We start from the raw sequence: 15,000 nt of genomic DNA on the forward strand, positions 1-15,000 counted from the left end.
CCATTAGCATTCAGCTCTGCCTCTCTCATCCCTGCCTCTCAGCTGCAGGTCTGTCAGAGCAGGACCTCGCTGGCCGTATTGGGACGAGTGGTGAATCTGTGGGTTTCGGGGAGGGTCTGTGTGACCCCCAGCGTGCTGACAGCCAGACTACACTGCTGCTCTGTGAGGGATGGTGTGGCAGCTCCGTGTCGGACACACAGCTTCACGCCACACTCAGTGCAGGAGTCCCAGTGCATGATTGAGATATCAGTGAAAGGTAAAACAGTGAAAAATTGGGTCAGTTTTATGGTTTTGATTTTTTCTGACTATTTGCGCACTATTGAGATGAGCAGAGGAGGTTGTTCTGAGCCTGCAAGCGTGAGTACTTCTCCCGTTAGGAGGTGCGTGAGAGTAAGCGTGCAGACTCGGCATTATTGCGCCCTAATCAAGCAGTAAACATACAGAGACAGGCAGTCAGTAATGAGGTCATCATTTCAGGAGGAACACGGAGAGAGCGACTGAAAAGAGGAGGGGAGAGAAAGCCAAGGAGAAATATTTAGCTCGTATGTGTGGAAGTGTAGGTATGTGTACAACTGTGTTTGTGAGAGAGAGAGAGGCAGAATGTGTGTGAGGGAATTGTGTGTGTGTGCGTGGTGGGGGGGGGGGGGGGGGGGGTGAGGAGAGTGATAGGGCATTGTGCTGGTAGAATGACGTTGCAGAGCGTCTCAGACTACAGTACTACAGAACACAGTTGTGCAAATTGGAAGAGCAGGAAATGGGCCCAGGCACAGAGCAGCTGCGAGATGCAGTGATTCTCAGCCGCAGACTGCTCACTAACACCCTGCTCTTTAAGGAACGCATCTCACCACCCGAGCCAGGGCAGGACCACAAGGTCTGGGGATGTCCTGTATGCAGGGGTGTCCTGTATGGGGGGGGTGTCCTGAATGCGGGGGTGCTCTGTTTCGGGGTGCCCTGTTTGGGGGGGTGTCCTGACCGGTCACTTCTTCTTCTTCTATTGGCTGCTCCTGTTCAGGGGCCGCCACAGCAGATCATCCATTTCCATTGCCCTGACCGGCCACTAATGCAGTAAAAAGAAAAATGGTGGCTGAAGCGATGAAAATTCAAAATTCAAATGTCTGAAGTTCAGCATCAGCACGTATTTAATGGGCTCCTGAGTGCTGAGTGTCCTTACACAGTGGTTGGAGTGTAAAGCCGCTGCTCTCAGGTCTGAAGGTCTGCTGTCTCTGCAGTCCCACGGGAAGCTCTCAGCTCTCAGACCGCCCCTGTTCAATTCACAACAAAGAGCAAGAACAAACAGCTTTAGGCAAAACTCATTCGCTTTGCTGTTTGTTTTGCTTCAGTCTCTTTATCCTCCCAGAATAAAGAGGGATGTTTTTTACTCTGAGTCTCTAATGAAAACCTCCCTGGGCTGCCTGGGTGGCGTCTCCGTCGTCAGGAATCTCTATGCTCTGCTGCTCTCTCTCACTGACCGCACATGAAATTCAAAATGTAGCGACTGATTGCTGTAGATCAGGTGTGCATGGATTAATACATCATTGGTAATGTGAAAAATTGCCTGTATAGCGTAAGTGTATGTGATTATAGGAGAGATGCTTCCTTTCCTTTTGGAACGTGGTCAGTATGTTGCTGGAGGGGAAGCTCCCTTTTGGTTTGGCCCGGTGGTTTCGTCCTCGCGGGGTATCCACAGGGAGCATCTGTAGGAGAGCAGTGTCTGAGCACGACCGTGACAAGTGCACAACACTCCCTGCCTGCGTGGGCTGAGCGCTGCGTTACCTACATATGTATCTGTATGTAGTCTGTCTTCACCATAAAGAGCGTCCACCTCCTTCCCTGCACCTGTAAATGCTGGCAGCTGCATCCCTGCCTCTCCTGCCCCCTGCTGCCTCCATTGGCTGTGAGTCCTGGTACTTGAGGACCGTTCCATTTGTGCCAGCAACACAGAGACAGTTTCGTCCTGTTGGATCAAACAAATTTTCAGCCTTTCATGGATGAGAATAAACCTGGATTCCCCCAAAAGCAGACTAATTTCACCATTATTGTGCTTGATGATGCGTTGTTTGTAATTGTTGTTTGTGTTTAATTTTGGTGCCCCTGTTACCAAGGTTGGCAGTGCCACAGGGCGGTGGGCCGTCCTGGGCAGATGGGGAGGTGGGCCCCCCTCCTCGCTGGGGAGGGCGGTGTGGGGCCCTGCTGCACACAGAACCTGGGGCTCTCCTTCGCTGTGCTGTTTGTGGTGAGAAGAGCGCACCGCGAGATCAGCACCATGAGCAGAGAGAAAGTGTGATGGTGAATGTTAACTCTGATCTCTTCTTTGGTCTATAAGCACTGGAATGGGTCCTCATTCCCCTGACCTTGTCATGGCAGGATCTGACAGGCAGCTGGTCCGTCACTGTGGGAGAGAGTGCCTGCAGGGCAGTCCAGTGCGCTGGACATCTCTGACCGAGCGAGACACAGGGGGCGGGGCAGGCTTAGGACAGGCCGAGGGGTGGAGCAGGCCGAGGGGCGGAGCAGGCTGAGGGGCGGAGCAGGCTGAGGGGCGGAGCAGGCCGAGGGGCGGAGCAAGCTGAGGGGCAGGACAGGCCGAGGGGCGGAGCAGGCCGAGGGGCGGAGCAGGCTGAGGGGCAGGACAGGCCGAGGGGTGGAGCAGGCCGAGGGGCGGAGCAGGCCGAGGGGTGGAGCAGGCCGAGGGGCGGAGCAGGCTGAGGGGTGGAGCAGGCCGAGGGGCGGAGCAGGCTGAGGGGTGGAGCAGGCTGAGGGGCGGAGCAGGCCGAGGGGTAGGACAGGCCGAGGGGCAGGACAGGCCGAGGGGTGTAGCAGGCCGAGGGGCAGGACAGGCCGAGGGGCAGGACAGGCCGAGGGGTGGAGCAGGCCGAGGGGCGGGGAGGGGAGAGCACAGTCTGTAAGAATAGCACTATCACTGTGAACTTAGGCAACCATGATCCGAAAAGCAGCTTGTTTTGTTCATTTATGTTTAATCTAATTTGTGAACAAATGAACACGCATAAGGTAAATTGAATTCACTAAAATAACCTCATTTAGCCTAATGTAAAAAATTATTTGTTTGTGCTGCAAACTCATTAAGAAACAGGCCTAAAGCATCCCCAACAAAAGACACAGGAAACACACCTGCTAAAATTATGCTTGCAAAACGTTTGGTTTTAGTTTACAAAAACCAAATTCCATTTAACATTTCAGCTGTCAGTGCTATGCCGTAATGTTAAAATTAGCCTTTATTCTCTGCTGTGATGAAACTTCGATAGGCAGAATATTTTCGCGTATTTTTGCACTTTAACCCACTGCTCTTTTGTTCTATATGGTCATGAAAAATAAATATAATTTTCCCCGGCGTTTATTTGAGGCAGGTGTTTATTTCACTGAAAGGGTCGCGCATACCGGAGATTATAAGAGGCCTGCGTTTATTGGAGACTTGGCTATTATTGGAAGTTTTACAGTATACAGTAGGCAAGCAAGCCACTTTTAATCATAGCCCGCTACAGGCTAGCGAGCTACTTTTTAGCATACATGGATGGGCTAGATATACAGTAGGCTTGCTTGCTAGCTATTGTTTATCATACCCAACTGCAGACTAGTTAGGTTCTTTTATATCATACACAGAAACATATTCACATTATATACTATATATATATCCACCATGTATTACTGTTGGTCTGTGTTGCCTAACTAATTTTAGTTTAATTTTTTGGCATCTAAAATATGTCAGATTGACAATCATTACAATGTCAAGGATAAAATGAGAAACTTATGGACTTATTTCCATCAGTGTTCTTGCAGAAACATTTCTGATTTTTTTATTTCCTCAATTCATTAAATCAGATTTTTGATTGTTATGGCCATTATTGCATATGAACAGTGAAAAATGTTCTGAATGTATGGAAAATAAAAGAGATGTTGACCTTTAAAGTTTATAACGTCTATTATCATTGATGCAGTCATCTACCAAAATCCATCTGAATTGAAATATTTTTAAATGCTTCTCACAGCAAATATTGATATATGCGATTAATTTAAATTAATCAATCACAAAGCATGTTATTAATTAGATTCTAGATTTTTTAAATCGCTTGACAGCCCTTATTATATTATGTTAATAGTAATCATACAAAAAGTCAATATTATGTTAACAGGCTGGCTAGTTAATACTACCGGTATTGGCGGTGCCGAGGCGGTGGGGGGCCCCCAAATCAAATTCTGCTTAGGGCCCCATAAAGGCTTGGGTCGGCCCTGTGCAGAGCTGTGAGGAAGCAGAGCAAAGAGGCGTTTTCCTGCCGCTAAGAACATAAGAACATTAATTCAGATGCAAGAAAAGACCATTAGGGCCAACAGGCTTGCTTTCCCTTTGTGGTTAATCTCCAGTTTATCCAACCCGGAGGGCTGTGGGGGAGGGGCAGTGAAGCAGGGAGGGTTGAGCGCTGCTGGAACACTGCCAGAATGCTACAGAAACGCTGCTGGAACGTTCGGTATGGAAGCAAAGGATGAGCACAATGTGATGCTCACAGGCAAATCCTCAGGACATTAAGATGCACTGTCTCCTGCTAAACTTCATTATTATTTCTGGTTCGGCCTGCTCAGAAGACGTGGACCCACTCAGAAGACGCGGACCCGCTCAGAAGACGTGGACCCGCTCAGGAGACGCGGACCCGCTCAGAAGACGCGGACCCACTGTGCACTCATGCAGACATAGTCTGACGAGCACTGAAATGCCAGGGTAAAAAAGCTCTCTGCACTCGGCCTGCTGGGGGGTGCCAGCCCTGTGTGTGTCTCCTGTTCCCTAGCTAAACCATGGGAAACGCCAGATCCCAGCTTCCCGAAATAGAAGACACCTCTCCAGGTGACCTGAGACTCTGGTCTAATGAGATTGGAATTAAAGTCACTGATGACACACAGTAACTTGCATCCTCGTGGGCATGATAGGTTGCCTTCAGCTAGAGACCAGTTTCTCCTATAACAGCTGGTTGTAAAATGTAAGAGTGAAATCACAAATGCTCTCTGCTGTGCCACAGCAGTGCTTGTGCAGAAATATCATTCCCTATATATGCTTTCCAAGATTACGTTCTAGGAGGAGTTCTCCTGGTGTCATGACCATTGTAGTTTTTTCTATCTCTCTCTCTCTATGGCTCTCTATGTCTGTCAATCTCTTTGCTTTTTTCTCTCTCTCTCTCTTTCTTCATCTCTCCCCTTCTCTCTTCTCTCTCTCTCCCCTCTCTCTCTCCCACTCTCTCTCTCTCTCCCTCTCTCTCTCTCCCCTTCTCTCTTCTCTCTCTCTCCCCCCCCTCTCTCTCTCTGTTCTCTCAGTCTCTCTCCCTCTTCCTCTCTCTCTCCCTCTCTCTCCGTCTCTCTCTCCCTCTCTCTCCCTCTCTCTCTCTCTTTCTCTCTCTTTCTCTTTTCTCTTTCTCCCCTCTCTCTCTCCCTCTCTCTCTCTTTCTCTCCCTCTCTCCCCTTCTCTCTTCTCTCTCTCTCCCCTCTCTCTCTCCCACTCTCTCTCTCTCCCCTTCTCTCTTCTCTCTCTCTCCCCCCCTCTCGCTCTCTCTCTCTGTTCTCTCTCTCTCTCTCCCTCTTCCTCTCTCTCTCCCTCTCTCTCCGTCTCTCTCTCCCTCTCTCTCCCTCTCTCTCTCTCTTTCTCTCTCTTTCTCTTTTCTCTTTCTCCCCTCTCTCTCTCCCTCTCTCTCTCTCCCTCTCTCTCTCTTTCTCTCCCTCTCTCCTTCTCTCTCCCTCTCTTTCTCTCTTCTCTCTCTCTCTCTCCCCTTCTCTCTCTCACACACAAACCAAAAATCAGTTTAAACATTCCCCTCTGTCCTGTGCAATAGGACTGCCTTGCAATTTTACTCTCTCTTTGCAGAGATTATAGCCTTGTGAGGGAGTCAAATCCTGGTTAATTTGGGCTTTAAACTGGAACAAGTTAATGATCTCCCTGGAATCCTGCAGTAATCCAGCTGCAGAGCCCAGCTGTGTCAGCTGGAACCGCTGCTGCCTGCAGCCTGAGATCTGCTTCCTCAGAGTGATGGCTGAAGGGGGGAGAACAGGCGATCAGGCCGGGGGACCCACACTCATAACAGTGCTGCAATCTCTCTAATGACAGAGACTCTCGCTCCTCACACCAGGCCTCTTCAGCAGAAATATGCAGCTCCTTTTCCCTTCAGTTGTGGTTCAGCTAAAAATATCTCCAGCGGTTATTACAGGGGTGCTGTTTACTTTCAGCCTCTCGCAGATTTCGCTTTTCCTAGAGAAGATAAATAAGCTGGGATGTTGTGTCCTTGGCCATGTCTGCACAGTAAAGCTGTGGGATCAGATGAACTATGGCAGCAGTAGGGAAATACAGCAGCCCTGTACTCTCAGGGTCTCGGCGTGCAGCGAGTCGGGGGGCTCTCTTTCTTAATGTCCCGCTTATCCCTAAATTCTGTTTCCATGAAAAGGCTTTTCTCCCCTCTCTTTCCTGCACAACGTGGCCCCTGAAATGGGAGCGTCTCTGAGTCGTCTGTAATGATGTGCAGTGAGGCAGTAAAGGGCTTTGGCACAGAGACTCACGGCCTGAAACAGGAGCTGCAGCTCAGCTTTCATTCCCTGGTTTTATGGAGTTTGTTTTGAGCACATTGCCCGTTTCACAAGCCACTTAGAGCACGGGACTGTTAATGTATTCCAGCCAAGACTGTAGGAGAAACGTCAGAACAGTAAACATGCTGGGATTATATCAGTCTCACTCACCGGCAGGCCCCGTGCTGCCCTGTGCTGATTCACCCCAGTCCCTCAGACGGAATAAGTGTGTATAGCCTGTGAAGAGGAAGACCACACACTGGGTGCAGCTGCTGTGGGCCAGAGTGTGCATCTCCAGGTGTTGGGCAGACACTCCTCTTACTGTCTGTGGGCAGTGACACAGCACACAGCCAGGCCTCGGGCGGGACGGGAACGTACTGATGTGCTGCTGAAATACGTTGCCTGGGCTGCACCACATTCAGCGCTTAAAAGGAAATGCATTCAGACTGTAAGCTAGAGCCTCAGGCCCTCGTGTGCAGTAGATAGTCTAACATGCTGTCCCAAAGGGGGGGGGGGTGCTACAGTGAACAGCGCTAAGCCTCTGAGACTCAGGGTGGCAAGCTTTGGCGCCCCTCTTTAGGATCTACTTGGTATTTTGCCCAACCTCAGATAAAACTTCAGCTTGACATAGACTGCAGCTTAATTTGACATTGATCCTGATTTATCCTGTGTTACCGCATGTGCTCCTTCCTGGAAGTCTGACCGTGTGACTGGAAAAGCTACATTAGGGTGTTCAAGCTGGGTCTTCAGACACTTTGTAGGAAGAAACTTTGAAAGCACATACTAGAGCAGCTTGTATTACGAAAGGACATTAGGACAGGTTCAGCATGGGGTTAAACCAGTATGAATCAATGTAACTGAAATTGAACAAAACGCTCATGGGAGTATCTTTCAGTTACCTGTCAGAAAATACTCTCTGCCAGAAGCTGCAGTTGCTGTCTCTGAAGTTTTGAGTTTTCCAGTCCTCACCTCGTATGGCCTCTAGGTGTCAGCAGGGTGGTGCTCTGGGTGCAGCCTCCTCAAACCCGCGGAACTGTATCTGTCTGAATGGTTCCTCTGTGAAGGCAGATGCACAGCGGGGTTCTGCAGGTTGGCTCTTTGGGTTCTGCTCGGATGACAGTGGTTCTGCGGACAGGTGATGATCACAGATGTGATGTTTCTGTATCTAAGCAACCTTCACCTTCCACAGCAGGCATCTAAACGCACTGAAAAGGGAGAAAGATGTCGTTGCTGTTGTAGATGACAGCAAACTCTCTGCCTGTTGTTGATAGCTGTACAGTACACTTATACCAGCCAGTATTTTTAGTGAAAGCAATATTATACACTTGAAGCTTCTGCAGTGTGTTGGGTAATATACGTTCCAGTTGGCTCCTTTTAGGAGCCTTCCAGTTGAATGTGCATTTCTTGAAATGCGTATTTTCTAAATGAAAGATGACATTTTAATGCAAATGTGGCATGGAAGCACAAAGCTTCTTAATATTTACTTTTCATTATTTCACAAAGCTCATTCATTTTTTCCCGCATCATTTTCTAGGCCAAGTGGATATCCCCCTCCAGTTGTCATGCCAACAGATTAGCATGATGTGGCAGGGCTGATTTAGGGAGAGGGACTCCTGGCAGGCTGTGCTGGGTGATGACTCGCGTCAGAGACTCCTGGCAGGCTGTGCTGGGTGATGACTCGCGTCAGAGACTCCTGGCCGGCTGTGCTGGGTGATGACTCGCGTCAGAGACTCCTGGCTGGCTGTGCTGGGTGATGTCTCTCTCTCTCTCTCTCCCAGCGCTGAGGCGGAGAGGGAGGATGCGGTCTTTCTGCCGCTGAGCTTTTTCACTCAAACCAATCATGTGATGTAAAAAAATACCTTCAGTTCAGCTGTATGTTTCAGAATGGGCCTGTAGTTCACCTGCTGTCCATGACGATCTGCTCACCCTTCCGGGTCCTCCAGAGAAAGGCCAGAGCTGCCCAGACGCTGCCGGCATGTGAGTGGCGGGCGGGACAGCTGCGTAGAGCTGCAGAGGGCTCTGCCGGTTGTGTACGCCCCGAGTCTGACTGCCTGAGACACGAGGGATGAGCAGAGAGGATTATGGATAATGCAGATCTGTTTGCCCTCGAAAGATGACAGACTGATGGCTTTCGAGGCCTGTTTCTGAGCCCAGCTGCGGTCCTGGCTGCTATCAGGGGTCTGATACATTCCATCTCCGTACTCAGTATCTGACCTTTTACATGTCCGTTGAATCAGAGGTTCTCAGAGGGAGTTGTGTGCTTGAACATGCCAGTGAGGCCTTTGTTTTTCATCATTTTCAGTAACTCAGACGAGAATAGAAAATGGGCCCGTGCATCAGATTTAGTATGGATAAAGCTAAGAATTTAACCTAAAAAATCTGTATTAAAAAATGAAAGTTAATGGCATGCACTGGCAAGGCTTAGCAGATGATATCATTTATTTATTGTCGATTCATGAATTTATTTCATATTTTGAAAAATACATTTTTGTGTCAACATTTCATTGTACATTTAGTGAATAAAACGAGAGACCGTGATCTCCTGTTTTGATCATTTTTAATCAGGATTTTGTTGTGTAAAACATGAATTAGCGCTGGTAGCATATACGTATCAGCTATAGAGCCTGAGGATTGTATGGCTATTGCCTGAACATTTTGACCTGCAGTCTTTTCCTGTTAGATTTGACTCCTGGGCCTGCTTTCTGCTCAGTGATCTGTAATGCATTTAATGATATTTTATGCACACATTTTAGAGAAATATTGAAACGTATTACTTTTCCACGAGGGATCTGGCTGCTATTTCTAAGCGCAGACACACAGGCTTGCAGGCCCGTTATGTAACCGCCTCTGAACATGGCTGACTCAGTGCTGCAAAGGGCCTCCTTTCTGAAGCTTTTCTGCTTTCTGCTGTGCTTCTCTGCAGCTCTGAAAACCGCAGAGCCACAGACACACTGACACAGGCACAGACACACTGACACACTGACACAGGCAGAGACACACTGACACACTGACACAGGCACAGACACACTGACACACTGACACAGGCACAGACACACTGACACAGGCACAGACACACTGACACACTGACACAGGCACAGACACACTGACACAGGCAGAGACACACTGACACACTGACACAGGCACAGACACACTGACACACTGACACAGGCACAGACACACTGACACAGGCAGAGACACACTGACACACTGACACAGGCAGAGACACACAGACAGACACAGAGACACAGGCAGAGACACACTGACACAGGCAGAGACACACAGACAGACACAGAGACACAGGCAGAGACACACTGACACAGGCAGAGACACACAGACAGACACAGAGACACAGGCAGAGACACACTGACACAGGCAGAGACACACTGACACAGGCAGAGACACACTGACATGCACATAGCTGCTAAGAACACACATTAAGGACAGATACACATACACAGCTCCACAGACAACCACATGCACAGAGAGACACAAGCACAGCTCCACAGCCAGACACAGGCACCAGAGACAGGCCCAGACACAGACACAGGCAGGCAGACACATACACTGCTCCGGAGCCCCGCTGCAGGGGATCGCTGCACACAGCAGTTTCTGTAGCAGAGCTGCAGCTTTGTCAGGTGTTTGCACAGAACACATATCCCTCTAAAGGTGAAGGGACATCAGCAGCGGAGCTTGCCAATGCTCGAAAGGAGGAGAGGAGTTCGATACCACCAGCCTACTACTGAAAATTAGCAGTCTTCCACAGCGTATTGAGGCAGTCATTAGGGCCAAACACAGGCCAACATGTTGTTCATTTCTCAGAATAAAGACCTGTTTTATCCGTGGCTTTTGGTAGGATAGTGCACTTTGTCATCTCAGAACATCAGAAACTGATCCTCAGCATGCTGTCTTTAATTACATGTCACAGCTGACAGATCCGCAGGTTGGCATGGATCAGCTGGCTGTTCAGCTTGCGTTTGCTGTTGAAGTTGTTTCCCATGTAGCCAGTGGCCATGTTCTGTGTGCAGTGAGATCCCTCTGATTTCTGTCTGAATTCTTCACAAGAAATGCATTGTAAAATTTCATATGGGTGTCTCTGCTGAGGGTCTCCCTGTTGAGGGTCTCCCTGCTGAGGGTCTCCCTGCTGGGTGTCTCTGCTGAGGGTCTCCCTGCTGGGTGTCTCTGCTGAGGGTCTCCCTGCTGAGGGTCTCCCTGCTGGGTGTCTCTGCTGAGGGTCTCCCTGCTGAGGGTCTCCCTGCTGGGTGTCTCTGCTGAGGGTCTCCCTGCTGAGGGTCTCCCTGCTGAGGGTCTCCCTGCTGAGGGTCTCCCTGCTGGGTGTCTCTGCTGAGGGTCTCCCTGCTGAGGGTCTCCCTGCTGAGGGTCTCCCTGCTGGGGGTTCAGCTGAGACTGAATGAGAATCATTAGTTTGGCCATATTGAGGAAAACCCGATTTTTGAGGTAAGAAAGAGTGACGTCCGTCTGGACAGGCTGTGATCCAGCCAGCACAGATACAGGCCAGGAAGCTGCTGTAAGAGCCGTGTGTGAGGCAGAGTGAGGCAGCGTGAGGCAGCGTGGGGCAGCGTGAGGCAGAGTGAGGCAGAGTGGGGCAGAGTGAGGCAGAGTGAGGCAGAGTGGGGCAGAGTGAGGCAGCGTGGGGCAGAGTGAGGCAGAGTGAGGCAGCGTGAGGCAGCGTGAGGCAGAGTGAGGCAGAGTGAGGCAGAGTGAGGCAGCGTGAGGCAGCGTGAGGCAGAGTGAGGCAGCGTGAGGCAGCGTGAGGCAGAGTGAGGCAGAGTGAGGCAGCGTGAGGCAGCGTGAGGCAGAGTGAGGCAGAGTGAGGCAGCGTGAGGCAGAGTGAGGCAGAGTGAGGCAGAGTGAGGCAGAGTGAGGCAGCGTGAGGCAGCGTGAGGCAGAGTGAGGCAGAGTGAGGCAGAGTGAGGCAGAGTGGGGCAGAGTGAGGCAGAGTGAGGCAGAGTGGGGCAGAGTGAGGCAGCGTGAGGCAGCGTGAGGCAGAGTGAGGCAGAGTGAGGCAGAGTGAGGCAGCGTGAGGCAGCGTGAGGCAGAGTGAGGCAGCGTGAGGCAGCGTGAGGCAGAGTGAGGCAGAGTGAGGCAGAGTGAGGCAGCGTGAGGCAGAGTGAGGCAGCGTGGGGCAGCGTGAGGCAGAGTGAGGCAGAGTGAGGCAGCGTGAGGCAGAGTGAGGCAGCGTGAGGCAGAGTGAGGCAGCGTGAGGCAGCGTGAGGCAGAGTGAGGCAGAGTGAGGCAGAGTGAGGCAGTGTGAGGCAGCGTGGGGCAGAGTGAGGCAGTGTGAGGCAGCGTGAGGCAGAGTGAGGCAGCGTGAGGCAGTGTGAGGCAGTGTGAGGCAGCGTGGGGCAGAGTGAGGCAGCGTGAGGCAGAGTGAGGCAGAGTGAGGCGGCGTGTGGCAGCGTGGGGCAATGTCTCACTGCGCCTCACAACCCCATTTTCACGGCGCTCACATTTGCTGGGTTCAGAGCGGGACGGTCACCTGATGTCAAACATATGGTAATACTGCCTGTACTGTACTGAGAGGAGAAGCTGCACTTCTGCCAATAGCTGTTTTAATTTCCTTCATAAGGCAGTTTGACAAGTGGCAGTTTTCTCTGATAATTGTCAGGAATACTGGGAAAAATAACACAATTACAGCGTGGTGTGAATGAGAGGCATGATCAGAGCTTTTCCAAGGCAATGGCAGTGGAACAATCAAACCCTGTGACACTCGCCCCAAGACTTCACATTTGTCTCAGAAGGTCAGTGTTTCTGTCTGCCAGTTGTCTATTTGAAAGTAGCACAGGTCACCACTAGAGGGTGAGATTAAATCCAAAGCGCTGTAATCCAGCCCTACACACCCGCCCGGCCCCTGACTGGACGTCTTTCTCCTTGCATGGACAAAGCAGGAGGTTCTCGCTCTACTAGGCAACGGCGTTTCACCTACATCGCTCCCCAGTGGTGGAACGAACTCCCTATCCCACTACGGACAGCTCCATCACCCCATTCCTTCAGACATGGTCTGATGACGCATCTCTTCAGACTCTACCTGGACTGACCCATCACACAATCGCTGCCCCCCCCCCCCCCCCCCCCCCCCCCCCCCCCAGATCAGTGCTGTTGTAAATTGCTGTGTGCTTTTGTGTATTGTTTTCTTGTCACCGCCTTTACTCTGGCACTCATTGCGCTGTTTGAAGTTGTTGAAGTTGAAGTTGCTGTTTGAAGTTTGAAGATGTATCTTATTAGTTGCCCTATGCCCTGTAGTTGTACAAATTGGATAGTACTGTGTCCTCAAACAGACCTTGCTCTCAGCTGAGAACTACTGTCTCATTGTGAAACTGTACACATCCTGTACTGTCGCTATACTTGCTGTATGCACTTTTGTACTCGCTTTGGATAAAAGCATCTGCTAAATAAATAAATGTAAATGTAAATTTCTGACTGGACTTGTGATGAAATGTGAAAAAACCTCCACTTCCACACTGTATCTCACAATCCCAAAGCCTTAGAGTGCTTTTTGTTTAAATTCATGCTAAAAGAACATGTAGTTTAGCCAACTGAAATATAAGTTACATTGTTTTCATGTCTAAAATAAAGACATGTTTCAAACTAACCGTTTTTGTTTTAAATATGGTACAGTTGGCACAGTGGCTGGTGAGTGACCTCTGCCCTGCTTCCTGTGTGTGCGTCAGGCCCTGGCCCTCCAGAGTCATGTGAGCTCCGCACAGTCGCGTGCTTTAGAGATTCAGCTGGTACTGGTTTACAGGTTTGTAAAATCTCAGATAGTTTGCTTTAATGGTTTTACGTCTCAATATTATACATATTTTTAGTAATGTTTTTTTACCACAGACATGAGTGTAGCCTTCACACTGCCAGAGATGGCGCCAGTCCCTCTTGTATGGTTTATAGTATTGAGTTCGGCATGTGGAGCACAGAAATATGTGGGATTTTACAGCCACATGGCACAGGAATGAGTTGATTCATGGGTAATGATGCATGTCATCACTGGGTGGCATTAATACCAGGAAATCAGCCACTGGCCCTCTTTATAATGTACTGATTGATCTTTGCCCAAAGCATGTGAAAGCTCTGCTGCTCCACGCTGTATCCTCTCTGACTGAGGTCCCGTCTGCTGCTCCACGCTGTATCCTCTCTGACTGAGGTCCCGTCTGCTGCTCCGCGCTGTATCCTCTCTGACTGAGGTCCCGTCTGCTGCTCCGCGCTGTATCCTCTCTGACTGAGGTCCCGTCTGCTGCTCCGCGCTGTATCCTCTCTGACTGAGGTCCCGTCTGCTGCTCCGCGCTGTATCCTCTCTGACTGAGGTCCCGTCTGCTGCTCCACGCTGTATCCTCTCTGACTGAGGTCCCGTCTGCTGCTCCACGCTGTATCCTCTCTGACTGAGGAAGGTTCTGCAATCACCAGCCTCTGCACCACACTACTGACCTTCTCTATGCAGTGTCTGTTCCAGTACATTATGTTCCAGGTGTATTAGCGATGTCGGTTTGTCGTATACACTCTTCCGTAGTTTCATCTGATGCACTGTAGCAGGAAGCTGGGAGGGATAGGAAATGAAGAATTTGATGAATGAGGTTAGAGGTTAAAGGTTAGGAGCCCTGACTCCAGCTCAACTCCGATCCTGCAGCCTGAGGGTCTCTGCTGAGGGTCTCCCTGCTGAGGGTCTCCCTGCTGAGGGTCTCCCTGCTGGGTGTCTCTGCTGAGGGTCTCCCTGCTGAGGGTCTCCCTGCTGGGTGTCTCTGCTGAGGGTCTCCCTGCTGAGGGTCTCCCTGCTGGGTCTCCCTGCTGAGGGTCTCCCTGCTGGGTGTCTCTGCTGAGGGTCTCCCTGCTGAGGGTCTCCCTGCTGGGTGTCTCTGCTGAGGGTCTCCCTGCTGAGGGTCTCCCTGCTGAGGGTCTCCCTGCTGGGTGTCTCTGCTGAGGGTCTCCCTGCTGAGGGTCTCCCTGCTGAGGGTCTCCCTGCTGGGGGTTCAGCTGAGACTGAATGAGAATCATTAGTTTGGCCATATTGAGGAAAACCCGATTTTTGAGGTAAGAAAGAGTGACGTCCGTCTGGACAGGCTGTGATCCAGCCAGCACAGATACAGGCCAGGAAGCTGCTGTAAGAGCCGTGTGTGAGGCAGCGTGGGGCAGCGTGAGGCAGCGTGGGGCAGCGTGAGGCAGCGTGGGGCAGAGTGAGGCAGCGTGGGGCAGCGTGAGGCAGCGTGAGGCAGAGTGAGGCAGAGTGAGGCAGCGTGGGGCAGTGTGGGGCAGAGTGAGGCAGAGTGAGGCAGAGTGAGGCAGAGTGAGGCAGCGTGAGGCAGAGTGAGGCAGAGTGGGGCAGCGTGGGGCAGAGTGAGGCAGCGTGAGGCAGAGTGAGGCAGAGTGAGGCAGAGTGAGGCAGCGTGAGGCAGAGTGTGACAGTGTGAGGCAGAGTGAGGCAGAGTGAGGCAGCGTGGGGCA

The 15,000-nt window shown here is 50.9% G+C and overlaps 1 protein-coding gene across 2 annotated transcripts in view; it reads left to right on the plus strand.

The window, feature by feature from the left end:
* Window positions 1–15,000, plus strand: part of evla (Enah/Vasp-like a) — a 52,811-nt gene that overhangs the window by 935 nt on the left and 36,876 nt on the right. The gene's annotated exons all lie outside the window — the stretch shown is intronic.

Source organism: Megalops cyprinoides, chromosome 12 (genome assembly GCF_013368585.1).
Source record: "Megalops cyprinoides isolate fMegCyp1 chromosome 12, fMegCyp1.pri, whole genome shotgun sequence".
Classification (NCBI taxonomy): Eukaryota; Metazoa; Chordata; class Actinopteri; order Elopiformes; family Megalopidae; genus Megalops; species Megalops cyprinoides.